We start from the raw sequence: 24,156 nt of genomic DNA on the forward strand, positions 1-24,156 counted from the left end.
ACACATGCAAACACACGCGCACACACGCGCACACAGAGGCGCGGAGCTCAGCTCACACCGCCCGCCCGCCCGCCCTCCCGCGCTGTCCTTCCGTGGGAAGTGAGAGCCAATCCCCGGCCCCGAGCGCGCGCACAGGCCCCGGTAGCCCCAGCTGGGTTGGTGCCTTTGGGGCTACAGGGTAGTGAGCTCCGGGAGGGGCTCTCGGCTGGGAAAAAGGGGCGCTAGGGGCACGTGTACCCCTTTGTCTGCAGAGACCCCCCCACCCCCCAAGCCGGGCGTTTCCAAGAGCAGAAACTGAGCGCGCTAAGCCGGGGCCGCGTAGAGTTCAGTTCCGCTCCGGGCTTGTCCCGGGCAGGCCCGCTTCCCTAGCTGCACGCACCGAGAACTCTGCTCTGCTAAACCCGATGCACCACGGCTGCACCCAGGGCTCTGAGAACTAGGGACCATCGCCAGCCTACGCATCCTGCCGACGACCGGAGCCTGCCCCGGCTCGCGAGCATGCCCAGTGCTTGACTGGACCCAGCCGGTTCCTCCCAGGGTTAGGAATGCAGAGCGCAGCAGAGAGGGCAAAGCCAGTGAAGGCAGGGTTTACTGAGCCTGCCCAGCTGCAGACCTACCTCCCCTGGATTGCCAGGCGGTGGCCCTAAACCTGCCCCCAAGGGCGCGCGGAAATAGGCAAGCAAGGCTTCCAAGCATCAGAAAGCAGTTTCTTTTCTATCTTTCAGAGAGAGAATTCCAAAAGAAACAACTGGCTCAATTTTGGAATAATTGGGAGAAAAAAAAAAAACAAAAACAAAAAAACCCCCAGAAAAACCTAAAAAAAAAAAAACCCAGCAGGGCCTGACAGTTGTACTAGTAACAACAGCTAAATGTATATTGCCTAGTTGCCATGTGCAGGTTTATGCTATGTGCTGACCATGAATTATTTGATTTTATTTTATCCAGAAACTGTATGGTTAACTCAAATGAAAATGGGGCCCCAGTATACCATACCAAATGCCAGTCAATTACAACCCATGCTTCCTAAATTTAAACTCAGGGTCCGACTCAGCCACTGGAGACGGAACACAGTGGGTTTATGAGCCCTGGGCATTTTCACCGAGGGGAAGGCCTGGTGGAAAGCTGGTGATAGCATCCTCTGGCCCCTAAGCTGCACCTGGCTGGCCTTCAACAACCCACAGACCTTGAAAAACCACATGCCTGATTTTTGCCAATGTTTTCATAGCAATGACATGAATGCTACTTATGGCTTGGCTGAGGACAGTGATTCCTTCCGCACACTGTACACGAGAGGAGACCAAATCGCAGAGAGGGTGTGCTACCTCCTTTAGATAACAGGAATGGGGATGTGGCTTGCCACAACCCAAGGTCTATGCTCTTTTGACTGAAATATGTTTCTTTCCTAATTGCATCCGGGACAAAGCCGTGAGAAGCAGACCTAATATTTTAATTTCATTCAGCAAACACGGTGGTTTTCTACCAGCATTTGCTCTTTTCAAGGCTCTGTCTTAGAGGTGACAGAAGATGACAGACACCCTGCCCGCAATCTTTGAGTTCACATTCTAGCAAGAAAGGGGATCATATGCTTGGGATGCTAATGAGGGGCATAGGCAGAGAACCTGCTTGTTAGGAATCTTTTTTCCCTCCCCGTATTCATCTGGAAATCTCGTGTCTACCCTCCATGCTCTGCAGGGACCTGTGATCTCTCTTGCTTGGGCAAATCTCCCTTATTATAAGTTTTCTTGGTTTTATGTATGTTTCCTTTCACGATTTTCCTGTAGGTGCAATTCTCCGCTTGTGATGTGATGGATCTTTCAAGTCCTAAAGCACCAACCCTCCAGACTGTACGCTTCATGTGGGAAGGAAGGAAACAACTTTTATTCTCCCCGTTTCTGCTCCAGAAAATTGCAGGTGTCGTCCCCCACAACCACCACACTACTCACAGAAGAGGAATCATTCCTGAAGTAGGAACAGTTTTTTCTTTTTTCTTTCAATCTAACAGATGGGTAAGTTGAGAGACATTAAGCAGGTTGTCTCCATCCAAATATGTGACACAGAAGGTCTGTCACTCAGATCTGCCTGGTGCTAACATCCACAGGGTCTAGGCCCAGGCCTCTCTGCTCCTGTCACTCAATAGCTAATCAAGGTACATGAAAGGATCTTATGGGAAATAAGGAAGTAAATTCACGATGGCATTGTAGAAAATAATATAGAAAACAGAGATAAACAATCCGATATAGTAAACATTATTAAGGCATGTATTGAGGTAACTTATCTACAGTTCTGCATGGGTGCTAATACTCCATTTGATAGATGAAGAAACCAAATGGTCCGATGAAGGCTGAGGTACTGGATTGGAAACCCAGTATGGGACAGACACACTAATCTCACCCCACAGCAGCTCCTTCACTCCCCTTGCTCTGTCTCCCTTTTATCTTCAAACCCATTTGTCGAGCATCTTATGAGTCAGTGGACAGGTGGAATTTGAAGTTCATCTAACTTCAGAACCTCAGAGTTGACGGGGGTTGCAGGGAGAGTCGGAGTGCTCTTCTCACCTTAACCCTGTTGTGGCATCACTGGACTGGAGACTTGTGTGTGTTCACAAACAGGAAGGTCCCCGCTGGTGCTTTCCTTCTGTCATTAAAGCTTAAAGAACCAGGCTCCAGACTTAGGTTGTTCCACAGGGGCCATAGCCATCTCAGAATGCAGAGTTAGGTTTTCAATGCAGGCCTCTTCTTACTTCATTCACATTTGTGCCTCCTATTGTCCTGAGTTGCAGAGGGAATGGCCAACATGTTCAGAGGCCTCTGAGTTCTCCCTCTGAGAAGTACTTCAGGGAACCACGCAAACCCTGTGCACCATCCCTCCCAGCTACTACCACTCCCAGGTTCCACCTTTGTTTTGCCCTGTACCTCTAAATCTGCAAATAAGAATGTGAAGTCTCATTGCTTTGCTGGTCACTTGCACTAAGAGCAATGGCCACAGACCACTGGAGGAAAAAAAAAGTCCATTTTGTATAGCTTTTCTTGCAGCAGAATGTTGAGCATCCTCAGTCAACAGGCTTTTGTTAAATACCTTGACAGTTCTGGAGTGTTACTGTATAAAGGGATTGGTGCATGGGCCTCCACAAAGGTTACAACCTATGTAAATCAATGTTAAGGAAAAGAAATATCCCCATCCTTTGTATTCTCGTCCACATCTCCGGCATCCATCTCCAGGTTGTTATCCTGAAGGTAACCAAACCACACACCCACAAGTTGTTCCGTCTTTATTCACATATTTCAGAGCTATAGATGTGTGCATCTGACTATACACACATATCAGTCCTTAACCGTGCATTCTTCTGTTGCAATTGTTAAGCTTCAACCTTGCCCTTTGCCAAAGTGCTATGAATACGGAGGGTCCAAAGAATAGAGTAAACACAAACCCTTCTTTCCTTCTTTCTCAGAATAAATATATTCACAGCAGAATGCTTCAACGGACAGCAAGGTCCCTGGGATTCCTGATAACTCCTTTCCTGTGTATATGTTAGGTTGATTTTTGTCATGGGGCAGCAGAAGATTTATTCGTGCTGAGAATAATTCATTAACAAAACCATGAAGGGCAACCTGTACAAAAACATTCCTGAACACTTGAAGTGTGTCTCAGTACTGCATTCTGGCGCAAAGATAGAGATTTCCAAGCATTTTCTTTTGAAAAGTCATTTGTAATGGTTAATATTGCCAAGTTGACAGCATCTAGAATCACCTAGAAGGGAAGTATCTGAAGAACTGTGAAGCTACCTAGACTGAAATTTCCTTTGTCAATGTTTGTGAGGGGTTCTCTTGATTAGGGCAATTGAGGTTTGAAGACACACCTAAATGTGGGTGGCACCGTTGCATGTGGTTGTAGAGTGGAGAAAAGGAGAAAGAGACCTGAGCAGCAATAGTCATCTCTCTCTGTATCCTGCTTGCTGATGCATATGACCAAGTCTCCTCAAGGTCCCTCTAAACTGACGTCCCTACCACGATGAACTGTATCCTCAAACTGTGAGCCAAAAGGAACCCTTTCTTCCTTAAGTTGCTTTGCTTCTCTGTCTTGATGAGGCATGGAAAAAAGTAACTGATGCATATTACAAGACATTCTAAAGCTTGGCATGTTAATAAATATCATCATAGTTATTCCTCCTGTGACTCTGAGGTAAGATACAAATTGTCCACATTTGATTGATGAGGAATCAGAAGATTGGAAAGCACAGACCATGAAAGTCAAGTAACGCAAGTCAAAAGAAATGCAATCCAGGCCTGGGAAAGCTGCCTCATGGACCCTACATACTGTCACCTGGCACCTCTGCTATCCCATCCTGCTGGACACCAGACATAGGAGGGGTGGAGTGGAGTGATCGTACAGGGATCTGCACTCAGTGGGAACAACAATTCATAATGAAATATCACTAATCTCCAAAGACGGCTGAACTTTGTTTGGTAGCCTGTCTAAAGAGACACGATTAGGTGGATTTAGCAAACAGACAACCAGTGTGCCCAGAGCCTGCCGAATGGGAACAATACATGGGAAGCAATGCATCATTAGAGCAAGTTTCTGGGTTTCCAAGGCTGTACTTTTATTTCCCTTTGTGCTGAAAGGTGCTGCAGTGTAGCTGTCAACCACTTCCCAGGTTGTTCACTCAATATAGACAGGCTCCGCCATCTCCTGGATTTTCCGTATCCCATGTATTCCCAGGAAGATTTTCACTGCAGTAACAACAGCAGACACGCATGTGCTAATCAACTGAGTGGTTTTAAATGACTGCCACGTTCCATGTCTGTTCCTATGACCCGAAGCATCTCCTCTGGGAGCTGAGATTTGGTAAGTGCTGTGCTTTCCTGTTTTGAGGAGCGGGGAGGGGAAATGTGATCCCAAGCAGTTCTATCAGTCTGATGCTGTGGCGTTCACGCATGTGCCAACATTTGCATTTTTTTCTTAATTTTAAACCTAATTATTGATTCTCTGGGAATTTCACATCATGTACCCCAATCCCACTCACCCCCAGACCGTCCATATCTGCTCCTCACCCCTGCAGTATGCCCCCCCAAATTAATTAAAAACAAAACTAAGTAACTACCAAAAAATCCCACCTTGCTCCTCCTTTTCAACACCTCTTCATTCATCCTAGTGGCATCAGGAACCCCACCCACAAAACGTTCATTGAAATTAGTCATTGATCTTGCTCAAGCCCCTTTGTTTCTGGTCCACCATCATTACTTGACTGGGCCATCACTGAAACTCCTCTGGGATATCCTGTTGTTGCTTCAAGTTATGGAGATTCTGCAGTATTCCCTCTGCACGACCAGTCCCCTCATATACTCCAGCAGACCAAAGCAGTGGCAGCTGTTAGGGTGGACCAACCCAAGGCCTAGGATGTGGGTCTGGGTGGTAATTGAGTTGATTGGTCCAAGTCATTGAGCTAGTTGCCACCATCCTGTCAGGTGAGGGACAGAGCCAGCTCTCCTAGGCCCATGCCATCAGGGCCAGATCTCCCACACCTATGGTGTGAAGTGGGGCCATCTCTCCCGAGTTCTGGGGTTAGCTCTCCCATGGGGGGGGCAACACCAGCTATTGCTATAGTGTCTAACGAAGGGCGTGGCCAGCTATCCTGGAGCCAGTGAAAGAAAGGACTGGCTCAGCATGGACATTGGCTATCAACACACATGGTTCCGATTACTCCCTGTGGCAACACAAGCAATGGACATCAGCCTAGACCATGCCTGCTGTTGAGCCACAGACCCACACACGGCTCATGGTCAGCCCCATTTGGCTGGGTAGATCACTTGAATTGGCCTGAACTCCAAGGTTGTGGGAACCTTGGACACCAACATAGCCACAGGTAGTGGTCCAGACCCCTGGCATTGGCATTGCTTTTGATGTACATCAAAACAGACCTTGGCTGCTATAAAGCCACAGACCCAGACATGGTTCTCAGCAGCAGCCCTGGACCAGATGACACCATGGCCTCAGTGGCAGCACAGCGCTTGGCCACCAACCAACATGGCCACAGGATGCTGCCTAGATCCCAGGTATCTGTGTGACCTTTGGTGGTATTATGGACCACGGACATCATGAACTCTGGCTGTCATAGTATCATGGACACAGACATGGTCCCAGGCAGCATCCTACGCTTGATGTTATCATGGCTCTGGGTGACAGGTCAAGCCACTCAGATTAAGATGTGCCCCCACGGAAGTGTGACCCTTGGGCACCAACACAGTATTTGCATGTTTGTACAGAGTACCTTGTAAAGAGAAAGAAAGTTGATAAGTATTGACTGTAAGACTAAAGGTAGAGATAGTGTACAGGCTCCTTTATGATAGCTTAGTTTTTCCAAGAAATCAACCTGGTAACAATAACCTAAAAACAAACAAACAACAACAACCACAAAAAAAACAAAGCTGATGTCTAAGCATATGTTACAAAATAAAAATATCCGACTTTCAATTCTGAAAAGCTCCAATAAATTTACCTATGAACCTATTATTTTAATTTTATGCAGTATTCTAACAAGTTAGAAGCCCATGGGGAGTTAGGAAACAAATGGCAAACCCTTATAATTAGAAAATTAATAACAGTAAGAAACTGAGACTAAGGAGACCAAATTGAAACATTCTATAAGGCATTTAAAAATTATAATTCATAAACAGAAAACCTCTACCATATACCATATTTCTATAGAACTTCTGTGTACTTGGGGTTATAATATCGCAGAATATCCCATAATATTAATGATGTTGAATTCCAATCTGAGTTTTGGTAGCTACAGCATGTGACAAAAGTAAAGGCTGGGTTCTTCAGCCTGTCACTCAGACTGTCTATGAGATGGCTAAAATCACATGCATGCTTCCTCCCACAAGTACTACCTGGACCAGTGAGCTGTACAGATTTTATTTACATGGAGTGGCATCTCAGAAAAGGTTTAGAGACCATTCTTAGTAGATGATTGACATTGTATTAACTAATGAGATTGATCAGTAATGGGTAATAATGATAGGAGCTGATATAGTACTGTGAAAGCCAGCATTCCCAGAACATACAGCCCAGTCACATTCCCTTAGCTACATCCTGCATCCTTCTTCCTCGCCCTAGACCCAAGCCAAAGTCCCTGAAGAGCTATACTCTTCTTGGTCTTCCCCATCTTATGTTTCCACCAGCTTGTATTTCTCCTCCTCATCCCTGCAGGCTAATTTATCTTTCAGTATCCCATTGATGAGCCATTTCCTTCACAAAGCCTTCCCGTACAGTCCAACCCAGATAACCTTTTCCTGCCTTCTGTAATTCCTCCCTTCTAACTTCTCCATAACTCCCTTACATTAGTGTTGCCTGTGCTCTTGCCCTTTCTTCCCTGATGGACAAGAAACTTCTTGATTGCAATAACTCCATCTGGATTATCTTTGAATCCATCACTAAGATTCACAGAAAGCCTTACACTGAATGAAGCATGTGCCATAGGAAGGTATAAATACATGGATGGTGGGTGCTCAATATTTGCTGAATTAATGAACAGAAGATTATTGTCACTACTCCCCTGATGTGTCACACAGAGATAACGTTATGTTTTGTAGGTTAGAAAATAGGCCTCATGTTATGGAGGCTATGTGAGTAGCTAGGCTTTAAGGAGATGACATAAAACCCTAGCTTGAGTGACTCCCGTAGGACAATAGATGGGGGCAGTCAGTGACATTGACACTTGAAGAGCAGGAAGATGTTGTCATGAATTTGTTCTGGGGGTCAATAATAATTCAGGTAAGCAACATGAATGCAATAATCTTCAATAACATTTGAATGAATTTCCTAACATGGGCACAATCCTACAGGAGCATCTGTGTTTGTTGGTACACATGTGCTTGCATGTCTTCGTGCTTGCTGGGGTGCAGAGGGTGAGGGGTGTGCAGAGTCTCTACAGGAGCTGCAAATTCTCCAAAAAAAGAAACCGACGATTCCCTTCAGAGAAAGAGAAAACATCGCTGAATAAATAATACCTTTCAAGAGGCTTTAATACATTGTAAAGAGCATTTTTACTGATTGGTAGAAATTCTTTTTGATTAATTAATTAGTTAATGTTTTCAAAGCACTTTCAAGATGAAAAACATTTCACGAGAGCTTCATAATTTTTATTTTTCCCATGTACATCAGTTTTCCACATTACTGGGTTTGTTTTTCTCTTGGGTTGCTCACCAAGCCATGCACCCTCACAGAGGCATGGTGTGGAATATGCCAAGGGAATAGAAACAGAGTTGGGCTGACAGTGAGCAGGGGATGAAAAAAAAAAAAAAACCCAACAGCAGAACTCTCCAAACGTATTTAAAGTTATGTTTGAAATACGATCATGTAAGCAAAGGGAGAGAACTGTCTTGCTGGAATCTAATCATATTACTTGTCAGCCCAATTCTTTGTGCACAAAGCCTGGATTGACAGCTATATGCTGAAATAATGATAATAACCAACTTTTACTAATTACTTAGTAAAGTCTGGGTAGTGTTTTAGGATTCTGCCTGTATTAAGCGGTATTTTTCTCTCCGACAATCATTTGAGATACTGTTATTACAAGCATTCACAGATGGTGAAAATGAAGACCAGGGAAGAGAATTCACTCACATCTGCCATGGGTAGCTTTTAGGTGGCACACTCCAACCTTAGCTATGATGTAGGGAGGAAGAAAAATTAATGTTAATGCATGGGAAAAGAGAGGAAAGAATGAAGGGTAGCAGGAAGGGAGTTAGTGATGCTCTGAGGAAAGAAGAAGGAAGGGCAAATAAGGAAAATAAATGAAAGAGCGAGAGAGGGAGGAAGGGAGAGGTGAAGCAAATACCTCCATTGTTAGTGTTAGCAGTTCTGACCATGGCCTCCCTCTACAATGTGTGCAGTCTCCCGGTCTAATGATAAGTCTTCATTCTAAACTTGATGTGATTTACAACCATCTATGGATCTACTTTTGTCTGTAAAGGCATTTCTAGATATAGTCAGCTGAATCAGAACACCATCCCTGTATGTGGCAAAACAAGTCCTAGCCTGAATAAAAATCAAAAAGCAAGCCCAGTAGCATCATTCATCTCTTTCAGTTTCCCCGCTGCAGAAACAATGCAACCAGCTACCTTCCAGTGCCCCCGTCCCTGTGCCACGACACCCATGAAGAACTCTATCCTTAAACTCTAAATCCAACGAAGCGCTTCTTGAAGTTACATTTGACAGGTATTTGATGCCATCAATGAGAAAAGTAACACAGAGACTAATAGATAATGAACAGAAAATAAATGTGGCCAACCTTTCCAACTAATCAACATGGCAAAGGAAAGTTAGTGCATTTCCCAAAGAAGTCTTTATTCAATTCTGTGTCACCTTCCATTTTGCCCAGGATCCTCATTACCACCACATGACATGATATCTTGGTGACAACAAGGTCCTGGATCCTGGGCCTCTGATTTTCTTTTGGTGGAAGCAATGTCACCTGTTATTTCTATGAAGATTTCTGATAGAATTAAGAGGGAACCCTCTTAGCCTTCAACTAGCGGTGTGGTCTGCTCCCATCACTGAACATCCTCCTTAACCTCAATCAACCTGGGTATGAAATGGGACAAAACAACCCAAAATCTCCCTCAAAATTATATTTGTGAAAATACTTGGGAAGGACTGGGACTCAAACACTGACAGCCCGGGTAAACTCCTATGACGTGCTGACTACTTTGCACTAAGGGACTCTCAGAGGCTTGAGAAACAGTCTTTGTACCAAGTCCCCCTCTCTCATCTCCCACCTCCTGTCTTCTTCACAGAAGAGGGTTCATGAAACCAGAATTCCTCTTCCCCAAGGCGACTAACGGAAACTAAAATATTTCCCCTAAAACAAGCCATACCACAACAAGACACGTCATTCTGTTCTCACCCTGCCTGTGTAAGGGGTAAGACAGAAGTACGTAATTTATTGGCCATTTTGGCTGCAGGGTTCTCATTAAAGTGAGTATAATTAACAAATCTCTTTGCAGATATGAGATACAAAGATGCCACAGCCATAAAATCACAGGACGGATGTAGCAGAGCACTTCTTTCTGACTCCATTGATTCAGTGATCTCTAGCCCAGGCTACGGCCTCTTTATGGCTCAGTCTATCTCAGCAGAGAAATGGCTGCTAACCTCACCAGATCAGCGTTAGGCTGGATGGCTGAGGAAAGCAAGTTCGCCCAGAGAAAAGACTCAGAGTAGTGATGCGTGAAGTCCCAAGTTAACCCCCTCCCAGAGAAATGGTGATGTCACAGAACAAGTTGTCCATGGCATGGTGGGCTACAGGGGGAGAATGAACGGATAGCAAGCAGCAAAATGTCCTTTGTGGTACATAATCCTGTGAAGGAGCAGCATATGTGTTGAGAAGCTGCCTTGACATGTGTGAGCTTTCAAGAGGCCTCAGGACTCTCCCTTGCTGTGCCCACCCACACATTCTATTCTCCGAGAGGCAAAGTGTACTGCCTGCTGGCTCAAATGGTAGATACTGGATATTGAATGGGCTGGAAGTCAACTATCCCTTTTTCCTTTCCCCCTTTTCACCTTACATCCCTTGAGGAGTTTGTAGGAATCAAGAAGCATCTTCAGAGAAGTGTCAGGTCAAGAGCAGGTCAACACTGTGGCTGCAAACCTAAGAGGAAGGCAGGTTAGAAGAATGTCCAATAGACTATACTGTCCTGAATGTCTGTCTTTCCTAAACATGACGTCTCTACCACACAGCTTCCAAGAACAATTGAAAGCGTTCTATTATTATACCATCACGACCTCAATGAGAAGCATGCCTTCAATAGTGAAATGACATTTGAGAAAAAAGGATTTTGCTCTGGGATTAAGAAAGAGCCTTGTGTGATTTTCTGATAGCCCTAACTATACCCTACCCCCACTTGGGGAACATGTTAAAGATGCCCAAAGAAGGAAAGGTGCCAGAGAATTGTCAGAGAGGATTAGTGTGATCAGTGACCAAGCTGTGAGCCTTTGGTCTCCTGGCAAGCCACATAGAAAGCAAAGCCAGCCCCAAGAATCTGGTTCTAAGGCAAATGGAGAAGTGGCCTTCATCCCAGGGTGTCTGGATTTAGGCAGCACTTAGTACCCCATAGGAGCAGACCTATTCTTAGGATAGACCCAAGAGAGGGCACATTGCCTTCCCTTTTATCCTGTGATAAAGACCAGACATACAAAGTCAAGGCAAGCCATAAACAAAGTAGCCATTAAGGGATTTAGATTAGGATATGTAATTGCCCCTTTCTTATCCCCAACTGAATTTCAAATGGGTTCCAAAGCTTTGAGAGAGCTCCAATGGTTCAGGGCACAGCAATAGCCACAGGGAGGTGGGGAGCAGAAAGGAACTGGGCCAATGCCATAATTCTAGCCACATTTCAACTGAAGAAAAGGTAGCGAGAAGACAACAGACTGGTTCTAAGGAAGGTCATGATTCTGCAGGTCAACGCTCATGGAGATAAATGAATGAATGAATGAATGAATGAATAAATAAATAAATAAATATAAATAGATAGATAAATAATAAATAAATAGAAAAGACAAAAGACTGCAGTGGAAATGGATCTCATGGCCAAAGGGAGAATGTGGGAAAGAGGAAGACACTTTTTTTTCTGTGTCAGCAGATGTTTGTTTTATTGGCCGTGTTAATCTAGCTATAAAACAACAAAGCCCTGACAAAACATTAAGAGAAAAAGAACACACATGAACTCACAGAGACTTTGACAGAATGCATGTGTCTGTATCAAGTGGTGTCCCGGTGCTGCCAGAAGGTGTTAGACACAGCCCTTACCCCTAATCCAGAAGCTATCACAAGTTTATAACCACTCGCAAATTAAAATTTAGTTTTTTCCAATAGAGTTTCACTAATACTACAAAAGGATTCTTAAGGGCAAACCCCATGCCCAGCAGTAGATGGCCAACACAAAAATGAACTCAATGACATCTTTGGAGAGGAAGACACTTCTTAAGAGCCATGCCCCCCTCCCCCCAGGCCAGGTTAAAATTGTCACCATAAGTTTATTTTCTGGGTTGCTCTTCAGATTACTCAGGCACGTTATTATATTGTTTTTCTTAGTCTTTCTAAAGGGGCCCCATTCTCTTTTATAAAAGGTTCCAGTCTACAGATGCAGTGTGACTTTGACCTTGACAGTTTTAAAGCAGCAACTGAGTACTGCCTTCTCCAGTTCTGAGCGTAAGGACCCACTGCAAAGGAAGGCTTGCCTTCTGCTTTCAAAGCTCTGCTTGTTTGTTTGTTTCTTTTTGTGTGTGTGTGTGTTTTGTTTTTTTTCTTCTTTCAAAATCTTGCTTACATGAATAACATTATTTGGAAATTGCATATCCCTCCAAGAAGGATTCAGAATTCTCTCTTCTATACTTCACATCACATTATACTCTATGGAACAATTCTTTCTCTGTGTAAGTGTCTGATCCCATATCTTATTTCTTTAGTAGCTTGCCGCAGTGTTGAATTTTTTCAAGGATTGGACCCCTGTTTCATTCTGACTTGTCTGATGAATCATTCCTACATAAAGCAATTCTTTATTGTTTCCATGGTCACAAAGGACCGGGTTATTCATCTTCCTGCTGTCAATTCACTTAATCTGTTAAAAAATCTTAAGGACTGAGGTCATGTGACTGGGACTAAAGCCCACATCGCTGCCTGGTGGCAGCATCTGCAAATTACAGTATAAAGATGTAAGACATGATTTGGGACATCGCCATTTGAAACTTGAATTTCAAAGCAGAGATGAGAAAGAAGAGTCAGTCCTCTATGAGCACCATGGTGACAGATTCTGATATGGACGGTTAACGGATAAACTCAGAGATATTTTCAATTGGCTCAGTTATTCAGTTTCTCCCACTGTGCTCAGAATTAAAAGAATTGATCCCTACACTTATAGTTGAATGCACTTTCTCCGACATAAGTTCCCTAGTTTAAAAATGTATTGATAATACAATTTCTTTTCCATAAAGAGTTCCTGCATTTTTTGCTTAACTAATGAATCTACCAAATGAAGTCAAGGTATTGGACACTGCATTGTAATTTTCTTAGATTAATGAACATGTCCATCATGTAGACGATCTAACTTTCTACCAAGCTGGCACATTTATACGATCAAGGCAGTTAGTGTGTCTTATCAAAATAAAGCGTAGGTAGCGTAGTTGTTGTACATTTTAAATCTACATTCAATATAGATTCAGGATTGGACATATTTATTTGGTGATAACATATGAGGATATCATTTCTCAACAGTTAAAACTAACCCTTCTCGACCAAAATATTTTATCAAACACAATACCGTTGTCCATAACCACATGGAAAACAGTGACATGATATGACTGGATAGCTATCGGAACGCTGCTAGATAATCCTCTGTATCTTCTTTGCACTGTTAGAATTCCCTTTTCGTTCCTCCCCTTCATCTTCCAATATTCTGGAAAGTATATTACAGATGAAATAGGAAAAGCCATTCTGTGTCCACTGCCTGCCACTCCGAAGAAAATGTAGCCTATATCTCTATTCAGATACATAATGTGACTCCAAAGTCAGGCTGCTGCAGGAGATAAGAATTCCTGAAAGTAAAACAAAATGTTTTGAAGATAAGAACTTGCCTACTGAATCTCACCCGAGTCTGAGTTTCACTCTGCCTATCTGTGAGCGAGATTCGTTCTGAAACCTCTGAGAACTGCCACACATCTGCCCTCTCTTTCCCCTAAGCTGTTCTGCAGATGGTACTCAGATTATGGTCTTTACCATGGCAGCACATATCACTTTTACCTGCAAGTTTGTAGGCATGCATCCTTCCCCAGAATGCAATCTACCTCCTTATTTTAACAGTGAAGACAGCGAAGACCAGGCTGGCCTCCGTCGCTTGCTGTGTTCTCTTTACCTCCTAGCCTGGATACTCTTTTCCACGCTCAAATAGGCTCTGTGCTTTTTCAGACATGTAGATTTTGATTGAAGGGTTTAGGTCTGAGCCTGAGCTTCTATCTTGCTACCAGATTTGATGTGATGCTAACACTGTGTATGGCAGAACCCCCATCTGAACCCTAGGGATAGAATGCTCGTCTCAATAAGATCATTCACCTCCTTCTCCCACCCTGACATTTACCACCTTTAAGATTTCTTAGCTTATTCTTTAAAAATTAATTCTGAGTCTCTCCCCTTGCTAACATTTGTCCTAGTCTTTCTAGCTCTGTGGTTTTCAACTTAGCTGAACAGTGACGTGACCTAGGGTGGATTTGGGGGAAGGGGTTGCAGGGCATTAAGATCCAGTTGAACAAGTAAATGCCAGGTCAATTAAGTCAGACACTGGGGTTGAGACAAAGAAGGCATCTGCAATTTTTTCCCCTTAAAAACCTTTAGATGACAGCAATGTTTAGCCAAGTTTGAGAACCCCTGGATTTTGGATAAAGTCATGTATTATTTCAAAGCCTTTTTCTTAAACCTGTGTTTGATTTGAGTTTGCTCTAAAATATTCTTGTCTTTGGAGCTGAATTCTCTCTTGCTACCCTGCCCACATTTTGAAGACAGATTGTTTCCCATCTCTTGGCTTGATAAAGCCCTTAACACTTGTGGTGTAGGAAGTTAAATGTGAGTCTCTATTCAATTATCAGATTTACCATGTACCATCTTGCTATATATACCTGAATCTTCTTGGGTTTGTATTCAGAGCACACTTGGGCCTTAGTTTTCTTATCTATTAACTGGAAACAATCTCAACTATATTATGAGGTATGTTTAATGATCACACGAGATGAATGATATAAAGTACTGGGTGCTGGCTCAGTGTCTACTCAACAAACGCTAACCATTATTATTATTAATTAGCCTTCTTTGTATGTTTCACATTGTATAATATAGCAGTAAGCAGTCAATAATCATTTGCTGGATGAATAAGTCAATAAATGATGGAGAATAAATCATACTTAATTGCTCTAAAATAAACCCATAGCAGCCAGTCTGCTGCTGCAACATTCCAGTTAATGTATGTTAACTATTCACAAGTGCTTGCTGGCATCTTTGTGGCCGGTGTCTTTGTGAATTCAGATCTGAGTGAAGGCAGATGACTTCCTCAAAAGACAACAGATCTGAGAAAGGTAATGGCCCTCGCTCCAGGAAGGTTTCATTCTCTTTAGTATGTATCCACTAAAGTTCACCAAACTATTCATATCATTGGACGAGCTGTTTGATCATGCTTCTATCTAACGGCTACATTTCAGATTTAACCCAATGTCGGTGAGGACGGTATTTCATATTCTTGAGAATTGCATCAATACCTTTGTTTAATGGATATTTGCCTCGCCCTCCACTGAAGGGACATGGCCGACCTCACCAGAAACATAAACTTTGCAGCTTTCTATTCATTCTTATGCCAGCAAAGCATTTTATCACTATGGGACTGTGAAAGCGAGGAGGCTACTGGAGACTGTAGCCACACTACATAATGTGATGGAATGGGTGAAGTCTGACTATTACCAGCGTGAACAGAGCCTTTTTATTGGAATCCATCCTGGTGGAATGAATAGACTCTGTTCTGTTTATTGATTCCACCCTGAGTATTGAGGTAGAGGTGGCGGGAGCTGCCCAGGAAAATACTCAGACGCCATTGTGCACCTTTCATTTTGGCAGGGCCAGATAATCAGTCAGAAATTCCCTTTTACACGCTAAACAACATGCTCGATAGCCTCACATCCCACAAGGATAAAATCACACAGAAATAGAAATGTCTTAAGTCACTTGTATTCAAGCTCCCTTTCACGAATGTTCAGACTGCCATCCCAGTTCACACACCATTGAACTTCACCCGAGGAGGATCTCTCAGGTCCCTATGCCCTCTGCTCTCTTCCTACACAATCAATAGGATATTAAGAATTCTATCTGATCATGGCACTGTCGAATGACTTCCTATGGTACTCTGAATAAAACTCAGGTTCCTTGTGGTATTGCAAGACCACAGCTCATGGAGTCTTTCCTAATCATCTGACCCCTCGCTCTACCTGTACCCCTGCAAAGCACTAGCAAGACTCTCTCCCTGTACCTAACAATAAAGTTCTTTCTCTTTCCCTACTGACCTGGATATCTCTTTTCAGGGAATTTGTGATTCTTTCCTTACCCGCCCCCTCCCAGGTACCCATTATTCTTTATTTCGTCCTTGGCAGTTACACAGCATCTTTAAATATTTATTGTTTCATTCATTTACTTGTTTGACAAATGTTTCCACAGAACCGTCTTCAAGGTGTGGAGATCCTGAGTCTCATGGTCATCTGGCTCACTGAGCAGTTCAAGGCAAAGTGTTGTTCAATAAACAAGCGTACTCAACAACTTGCTTATATTTGTAAGTGTTATTTATGCACACAGCACTCAGTTTTAACAGGAGCTTTACCAAAAACATAGCATTTCTCACGCAATGAAAACAACTATTTCGAGGGATTTACTGTACCTTAATGGTAATGAGTTTTCTGTTGCTTAGGACTATCAGCTAGTGCATGTTTTCAACCAGTGATATAAAAAATCATTAAGACTTGTTACTGTTGAAGACTTTGATACCAAAGAGAGGTGTCATGAACACCAGAAGTCTTTCCATTTACTTCCTGATGCTTTCATAGCTTTGCATATTCATGTCTTGCTGTGCTGTATGTGTGTTTTTCTATTCATTTGCTAACATCGAGCTGTATCAGTTTTAATGACCATTGGGCATGGACTTGCTTCACTAACTTAATTTTTGTGAATGTATTTGTTCAATTGGAGCCTCTGGCTTGCCCCTATATAGTCCAGATGACACACCCCCTCCAAACCCTGCCTTCGGAGAACATCCTCAGTTCTGCGTTCTTGGTTGTTACTGTAGTTTTCTCTAAAAGTTGTCAACTGCCCATGTCCCCGCCTAAACATATAAGTTTTTGACCATATCTAGGCACACACCCAGCTTATGCTTGGCATGCCATCAGCTCTTGCCTACAGATATATAATCTTCCTGCTTCTGATTGTGTGTGTGACTCCCCTGGTGCCAATCTCAGGGACTGGAGGACCTGCCCAGAAGTTGCTCTTAAAAAAAGAAAAAGAAAATAAATAAATAAATAAATAAAAAAGACTGATTTATTGATTATGTATACAGTGTTCTGCCTGCATGTATGCCTACAGGTCAGAAGAGGGCACCAGATCCCATTACAGACAGTTGTGAGCCAGCATGTGGTGGCTGGGAATGGAACCCAGGTCCCCTGGAACAGCAGCCAGTGCTCTTAACTGCTGAGCCATCATCTCTCCAGTTCCCTAAGAGTGGCTCTTAAAAACTTGTAGTAGTTCTATTTTAATTTGGCTTGATCTGGCTTACTATGTTGATGTAGCAACTCATGATGGGCAGCAAAAAAAAAAAATCTATTAATATTCTTGTTAATTTTCTTTTATCATAAAAATAATTCATGTGACAACTTAAAAATATAGAGAGAAAGGTTTATTTTGGCTCCAAGTTATGGAAGTTTCTCGCTATGGTCAGTTGGAAGTTTCTCGCTATGGTCAGTTGCGCCTATTGCTTTTGGTTGGTAATGTGGCATCATTTTGCAGCAAAGACTGGGCGATGCAGTAGTGTTTACCACACAGTGGCCACAGATCTAAAAGGAGAGGGGAAGGCAATATCCCTTTGGAGGATATTTTTCCAAAAAAAAATGACACACCCTTCCTCTCATTTTCTTTCTTTTTTCTGTTTTTTTTTCCTTTCTTTTATTTTCTCTTTTTTTTCTTTCTTTTTAGTTGTTTATTTGTCTTCTGTTTTTCTAAGATAGGGTTTCTATGTACAACGGCCTCATCAGTCCTGGCACCCACTCTGTCAACTAGGCTGGCCTCGAATTCACAGAGACCCACCTGCCCCTGCCTCCAGAGTACTGGGTTTAAAGGCGTGTACCACAATGCCTGACTTTGTGGGCTCCTCTCTTAAAAGTCCACCACCACCTCTTAATGTTCCCAGAGTCTGAGGACTAGACCTTAAATATGTAGATCTTTCCAGGGGTGTGTGTGGAGAATTTAAGAACCAAACAATTGCAACATTAAAAACATCTAATGCTTTAATTATGAGTAATTTAGATAATTTTATAGGAAATGTGGTATATGTGCTCATGTTGTGCAGGCTCAGAGTGCACCAAGGAGATGATTCTGTTTCCGTTTTTACAAGTGTATCACGGTGGCTCATCAGAAAGTTAGGCAATGATACTGAAGGTGTGAGATTGGGCCCATCGCTTTCACAAGTGAAAATGGTAGGTGATCCCCAAACTAAGGAGGGCTGAACTGTCTACTCTCTTTATTTTAGGTAGTACTTATTCCTAGAAGCACACTCTCATATTAGGCTCAGACACACATAATCTTCTTTACAGGATTTGTGAATTATAAAAGAGAAGAGATATTTAAGAATTGGAGCATGGAGCAGGCGAGGTGGCTTAGCATCTAGAGTGCCTTACTACTCTTACAGAGGACAGAATTTGGTTGCTAGCGCTCACAGTGGGCAGCACACAATTAGCTGTACCTCCAACTCCAGGAAAATGTGGCTTCCTTCCCTGGCCTCCACAAGCACACCCCTCCCTCCACCCCAATACAGATACACACACAAGGACACACAGGCAGAGACACAGGATACCTCCTCCGACGTACATGTACAGACAGATGGAAAAAATAATAAATTGGAACAGAAGTGTCATTAAAATTATTCATATATATATAATTTTTCTCTGAATTATATGCATTTGAAATACATATCTAAAAAGGTGTAAATCATGAACCATCTATGGACAGCATGTTTTGAAGCATTCTGATTACATTATGCTCAGTGACGATATTCTCTGTCATTCTCTTTAATAACAGTGTGACTTTAGCAACGTGTTCCATGTCACAGTGACTCATTTATTACTGCTCCCTTTTAGCTTAAGTAGACTAACCTATTACAGAGTCTTGCTTTTAACTCTATTTGGTAACTTATCCTTAATCCTTATAAAACATGATAATAAAACCCCTTCTGTGAATCAGGCTCCGAGCAGTGGTTTGCCCTCTCTGATCATCAATCTGTAGCCCCCCCCCCATTTCTTAAAATCATAGATGATACGGCAGATGTGTTGGGGATGTACAGCTGTGTTATTTCTTGAAACAGCTGGGGGCAACTTGTCCAGAGCAAAGCTGTCCTTTCTAAATATCGCAAGTCCTGTGTAAGTAGACATAATGTAAGCCCTGTACCCACAGTTATTGATTTGGCTCATTGACAGCTGAGGTGTTTAATATATACATCCATTTGAAAACTCTGCGGATTAGGAAGGCAATTTTCTCAAAGGGAATCTTCTGAGAGCAAAGACCAACTCACCCTGTATGGGTGAGGGCTCTGACAGAAACTTAAGTGAGGAGAACCGAGCTGGGGAGCCAGCAGATATATTCTAGCCTGCCACAAATAATGATTTTTAAAAAGCCCCAGAAGAATGTGCTTTGCTGCTTTACATAATGCTATAATGCATTAACTCATGTGATAGGACTGCCGAGAGTTTATTTATTCATTTATTTTTGCCTCGGGCAAACGGCAGATAAATGCTTACAATAGTAGGTTACCAGGTGTTTCGGCGACGGAGATTAGTAAGACCCCTCCTTGTGCAGGAACTGTTTAACTGCTTGCCTAGTTCTAGCCCACGTGGAAATTGTCAAAGTCTTTAGCGATTTGCGGAGAACAACAAAAACAGCGGCAGAGATGTTTTATGCAGTCATATTTAGATCAAGGGAGCGTTTGGGGCACTTGTGATGGGTAATCGGCTTACAAGAGAAACGTCAAATGTGTATTGACTAGAATTTATCGTGTATGAGATCCTTACCCATATTCACGGTTGTTCGTTATTTTAATTATTTACCTGATCAGAAAAAAAAAATTACAGGATGGTATTCAAGCTGCTACAATGAATGTGCCCTTTGCCGATCAAGAGTAGATACTTCTTTAGGGTTTGTCTTTATTGGTTTGTGTGGTAACACCTTCGGGCTACTGAGTGCAGCAGGAGTTTTGTTTTCCCTTCCTTCCTTCCTCCTTCCTTCCTTCCTTCCTTCCTTCCTTCCTTCCTTCCTCCCTCCCTCCCTCCCTCCCTCCCTCCCTCCCTCCCTCCCTCCTTCCTCCCTCCCTCCCCCCATCCCTTCTTTTCCCCTTTTCATCTTTGTGATACATTGTCCTGTGTGTTTGGCAACTCCCTGACCTCAATGGATGCAAACGAGGCTTGAAATGTTAAGTACAACTTGTAATATCAAAAGTTTTCATATCAAAGACTTTTGTCCCAAGAGGATCCTAGAGAGATTACGGATGTGCACCGTGTCTAAATTGTCCATCGGTGAGGTGACGTGAGATATCCCAGCAGTCAATGGATAATTAGCTGCTCACGCTAGGAATATGAAGAAAACGCAGCAAGTTTACCCTGCCCTTGTAAATAGACTCAGAGAGCTTTTCTCAGAATTAGGTCCATATGAAACTAACTGAATTCACAACCCCAAATAACTGCAGACATCTGTCTGCTAGAAGCTTTTATGATTAGGCCTTGAGGTAGTATTTTCCTGACAGCTACAGTGGCAACAATTTGCTAAGCCCAGCTGAGAAGCAAAATGTATAAGGCTGGGCTTTCAAACTAGCCCCTGTCAACTTATCTCAAAAGCCTGGGAAATAAGTTTTTCTTAACTGTAATGCTAAACTGATTTTCAGGGTATGTTTGCACAGCTCTTCTGGGCTCCATGTGGAAGAATTTCTGACTCTGGGTGCTGCGGCAGGGAGGGAGGCAAACGACATGTCACCCAAACCCGTTCGAAATCAAAGTCGGTAAAGAAAGCCATTGGGGTTGCCTCCTTTAGGAGACAAGCCTACAAGAACACATCTGAAATCCGTGGTCTAAGGCGATGTTGCTGAAAGCCAATTTTGCATTTGTTATAATGCAGCCAGGAGATTCTCAACCTGGGGGTCGGACTCCTTCACCCGGTTCCCAAGGGTCGCATTTCAGAATCCTGTATGTCAGTTGTTTATATTACCATTCATAGCAGTGGTAAAATTACAGTTATGGAGTAGTAACAAAAAATAATTTTTGTGTGGTCAGGGTCACTGCAGCACGAGGAACTGTATTAAAGGGCCACAGCCTTAGAAGGATTGAGAATCGCCCAAATAAGGCCCCAATAAGGCTACACACCAGCAAAGGGCAGACATAGCACTAGCTCTCTCTCACGGAAATTTGTCTCTCTGGGAAGCGCTGATGATGTCTGGCGATACTTGGGGCTTTAAATGGGATGGTGTGTGTGGGGGGGGGCGGGGGGCGAAGGCCGGGGGTAGGTGGGTACTAATGTCACCTACTACCAAGTTACAGAAGTCAAGTAGGCAGCTGAATGTTCTCCAACATGAATGTCCCTCTCTAGACACTAACGCTTCGGAGTGTGAGAAACACAGGTGTAGAACTTCCTTGATGACTCTAATGAGCAGGAATTTAAAAATGAATTGTCTAGATAATGACCTTAAACTGGAGACTCTTCTTGACTTGGTCCACGGAGGGCTTGTTTAAGACCACAAACAAAGATGCTGCAGCTTGAGTTAATCAGTATAAACATGTAGAGACGATGGAGGTTTCTTCCGAGTGCAGGCTGAGATCAACCAATCAATTGTATCTGCTTTTCATCCATCACAAGGGGCAATCTATCCCCCAGGAAGTGACACTGGGAGGTGACATTTCAAAGGACTAATGCTCCAGCAAGGCACGTGGTGTTTCATTGATGTTGTAACCTCATTCCTGCAAGTACCATCATTTAGTTAAGGTTTATAAAGCATGCTGGAGATTGAAAATGCCATATAAATGCTAAGCATTGTTACCATCTTTCCGAGGAACAGCTTCTGTGAGCGATGTCACGGTGCAAAAACACACAGGGACACATCACTTTATTCCCATTTGTGGTTCTGAGGAGAGGTTACCATAATAAGTAATTCACATTGTGCCATCTCCTCTGCACTCCAAGTTAAAACAAATTAAATAAAGCTTAATTAGACAGTGTTTTATGCACTCCAAAAATGCAGCTGATTGATATTCTAAGTAAATACAGGTTAGTTGCTAGAGAAAGAATATTGAAAAGCTTCCAGAAACATAAAATTGAGGCTGCATTTTTGTCGTATTAAACATATGCACCAAACAGATTAAAATCCCTAAACGTTGCTTATTTTTTTCCAGTGGGGTCTCTCTCTCTCTCCCTCTCTCTGGTATTTATACTTAACACATTATATATTGTAACATTTCCCATGTTGAAATGCTTGCCATTCTGGCATTTTCACTTCACTAAAATTTGCTTTTCATTATGCAGAGAAGGGTCTTTTACCACACACTGTGTGAAAAGAAAGAACAATAAACAAGCAAATAAGAACCTTTTTTTAAAATCAGACCTAGTAAAATACAACTGCCTGAAATAATCACGGGTGCCGTTGTAAATTATTTCACATTTAATCTCTGATGGTGGCGACTTTCGGAAATGGCAAATTCTCTGTGGGATTTTGATTCAGGTAGGAGCTGTCACCCTGTCAATAGACACACTAGTCACATCCCGACTGTCACGCCTAAGGCACTGGAAGAGATACGAATACAAAATGGCAGCCGTAATGATTCTATCATCAGAGAACACAGGCAGACAAGATCTACGCTTGCCTGTGTGCACTGATTGTGTTTTTCTATCAGCTTGTTTCTGCTTCATTTTTATAGGGACCTACAGGAAAACAAAGTTTTTCAACTTAACACAAATTCTTGCCACTCTTTTGCCTAGACCTCGTCAAATTCTTTAGCCTTCTCCCTCACGACTACATTATCTTAAGTTCTCGTTTACGTTATCAGAGACAGGAGATTTAAGTCATAGATCTTAGGGCACAAGCAAATTAATTTCCTAAAGAAAAGGAAGAATATGTCACTATGGAAAAATATGTCACTATGGAAATGCTAATATCACAGGGGGAGCTAATGTTTCTGCTAGCTTATTCTACAGACAACAAATTATTTAGGTATTAGAACTATGGTACAATATGTCATCATGGTGACAGAGAGAAAAAGAGAGAGAAAGAGAGAGAGAGAGAGAGAGAGAGAGAGAGAGAGAGAGAGAAAGAGAGAGAGAGAGAGAGAGAGAGATTAAGAGGGCAGTTGAGATAAACATACCTAAAATATTGTTGGGAAGCTGTAATATTTTCTACTGTATAATTTTTGTATTTATTATTCTTAAATTTTTCTCTTACTTTGAATGTATAGTTGCTAGCAACATGGGCACTTTCTGATAAAAATCATTGTCCTAATCTGCCCCCGTCCTTATCCATTGATATTCAAACTTTGAAATCAAGGACCCAGTGACAGATAGGAGTGGAGCTCATCAGTGGAGAGATGATCAAGGCATTAAGAATTGGGAAAGTAATTAAATTCATCTGCATTCACATAGACCAACTTTTTATTTCTACATCTTACCAAATAAGTAAACATTTTCACAAGTCTGTGGAGTGGCCAGTTTTCCAGAAAGATTATCCAAGAACTTGTCATTAGTGTGACATGAACATATGCAGAACTGTAACTGAAATCATCAATCAGCTACTTATGTTTGGTATATTATTCATAGAGCCATCACCAAGTGTTGCTATTTAAACACTTTATTTTTCTATAAAGTGCACACCATATTATTCATTTAATTTTTGTAGCAAATTTATGGAGTTTTGAAGGGAAATCTGAGCTTTTATCTAGTGTCTTCTTCTCACGCATTATGCTTATTCTCAGCTCTAGGGCACATTCATTGGATCCTCTGTAGACTTCCCTGTGTGTCTCAGATGCATGGGATTGTTGAGTTATTTCACTTGGCATGGATTCAAATTCATCCATGTCACAGTACATGACACTCCATTCCTCCTATGGCCAGGTAGTATTCTATGGTTTGTTAGTACCACATTTTTGGTTATCCCTCAGTGATGGACTATTGAGTTGTTTAAAACTTTGGGCTACCATGTAATAATACTATAACACACACACACACACACACACACACACACATATAGATTGAAAGGTTTTCGTTTTTTTTTTTTTTTTTTTTTTGAGAAAGGATTTTTTTTTGTGTATCCCTCTCTGACTGTCCTGGAACTTACTCTGTAG

The 24,156-nt window shown here is 42.4% G+C and overlaps 1 protein-coding gene across 1 annotated transcript in view; it reads right to left on the minus strand.

Moving 5' to 3' along the window:
* Nucleotides 1–406, minus strand: part of Tenm2 (teneurin transmembrane protein 2) — a 1,249,953-nt gene extending 1,249,547 nt beyond the window's left edge. The window contains exon 1 of the mRNA XM_057774197.1: nucleotides 380–406. The gene's annotated coding sequence lies outside the window, so the exon portion shown is untranslated. The remainder of the gene's footprint in view (nucleotides 1–379) is intronic.
* Between the last annotated feature and the right edge of the window lie 23,750 nt (nucleotides 407–24,156).

Source organism: Chionomys nivalis, chromosome 7 (genome assembly GCF_950005125.1).
Source record: "Chionomys nivalis chromosome 7, mChiNiv1.1, whole genome shotgun sequence".
NCBI lineage: Eukaryota > Metazoa > Chordata > Mammalia > Rodentia > Cricetidae > Chionomys > Chionomys nivalis.